Genomic DNA, 1,987 nt, shown 5'->3' with positions numbered 1-1,987 from the left:
TTGCAATCACACTTTTGCAATTCCGCACAACTAACCAGCAAGTGCACTGGGTCGTCCAAGTAATACCTTACGCGAGTAAGGGTCGATCCCACGGAGATTGTTGGTATGAAGCAAGCTATGGTCATCTTGTAAATCTCAGTCAGGCAGATTCAAATGGTTATAGATGATTTATGAATAAAGCATAAAATAAAGATAGAGATAGTTATGTAATTCATTGGTGAGAATTTCAGATAAGCGTATGGAGATGCTTTGTCCCTTCCGTCTCTCTGCTTTCCTACTGTCTTCATCCAATCCTTCTTACTCCCTTCCATGGCAAGCTGTATGTTGGGCATCACTGTTGTCAGTGGTTACAGTCCCGTCCTCCCAGTGAAAATGTTCAACGCGCTCTGTCACAGCACGGCTAATCATCTGTCGGTTCTCAATTAGGTTGGAATAGAATCCAGTGATTCTTTTGCGTCTGTCACTAACGCCCAGCCTTCAGGAGTTTGAAGCTCGTCACAGTCATTTAATCCTTGAATCCTACTCAGAATACCACAGACAAGGTTTAGACCTTCCAGATTCTCTTGAATGCCGCCATCAATTCTAGCTTATACCACGAAGATTCCGATTAAGAAATCTAAGAGATAAACATTCAAGCCTTGTTTGCTTGTAGAACGGAGGTGGTTGTCAGGCACACGTTCATAAGTGAGAATGATGATGAGCGTCACATAATCATCACATTCATCATGTTTTTGGGTGCGAATGAATATCTTAGAACAATAATGAGCTGAATTGAATAGAAGAACAATAGTAATTGCATTAATACTCGAGGAACAGCAGAGCTCCACACCTTAATCTATGGTGTGTAGAAACTCCACCGTTGAAAATACATAAGAACAAGGTCTAGGCATGGCCGAGAGGCCAGCCCCCATGATCTAAGAACTAGATGTCCAAAGATGATCCTAAGATTTAAACTGATCAAAAGATGAAAATACAATAGCAAAAGGTCCTATTTGTAGAGAACTAGTAGCCTAGGGTTTACAAAGATGAGTAAATGACATAAAAATCCACTTCCGGGCCCACTTGGTGTGTGATTGGGCTGAGCATTGAAACATTTTCATGTAGAGACTTCTCTTGGAGTTAAACGCCAGCTTTTATGCCAGTTTGGGCGTTTAACTCCCTTTCTTGTGCCAGTTCCGGCGTTTAACGCCGGGCAGTTTTGAGCTGATTTGGAACGCCGGTTTGGGCTGTCAAATCTCGGGCAAAGTATGAACTATTATATATTGCTGGAAAGCCCAGGATGTCTACTTTCCAACGCAGTTGAGACCGTGCCAATTGGGCTTCTGTAGCTCCAGAAAATTCACTTTGAGTGCAGGGAGGTCAGAATCCAATAGCATCTGCAGTCCTTTTGAGCCTCTGAATCAGATTTTTGCTCAGGTCCCTCAATTTCAGCCAAAAAATACCTGAAATTACAGAAAAACACACAAACTCATAGTAAAGTCCAGCAAAGTGAATTTTAACTAAAAACTAATAAAAATATAATAAAAACTAACTAAAACATACTAAAAACATACTAAAAACAATGCCAAAAAGCGTATAAATTATCCGCTCATCACAAAATCAAAAAATTAATTTGATTTGAGGATTGACTATCGGTTTGGACTATACTAACAACGAAAATATTTTGTAGAATTCTGAACCGGTATAAATCCTTGTATCAATGACCATAGGAGGGCATGACGCAATGGCAGAACGAGACCTTGTAGATAAAGTTAGGAGCATAGCCCATCCGCAAAAACTCGCCCTAAAACAAAGGATAAGTCTACAGTACAATGGAGATCTGGTGAAGCGAGATTCCAAGCAAGGGGACCTAGTTTTACAATGAGATGACATCAGTCCCTCAACACCTAGAGAAGAAAAACTAACTCCTAACTAGAAAGGATCCTACTAGGTTAAATCCGTAGTCGGGAAGGGAGCCTACAAACTAGAGCGGCTCAACGGTGCCGAG

Source organism: Arachis duranensis, chromosome 5, assembly GCF_000817695.3.
Source record: "Arachis duranensis cultivar V14167 chromosome 5, aradu.V14167.gnm2.J7QH, whole genome shotgun sequence".
Classification (NCBI taxonomy): domain Eukaryota; kingdom Viridiplantae; phylum Streptophyta; class Magnoliopsida; order Fabales; family Fabaceae; genus Arachis; species Arachis duranensis.
This window is presented reverse-complemented; position numbering follows the sequence as displayed.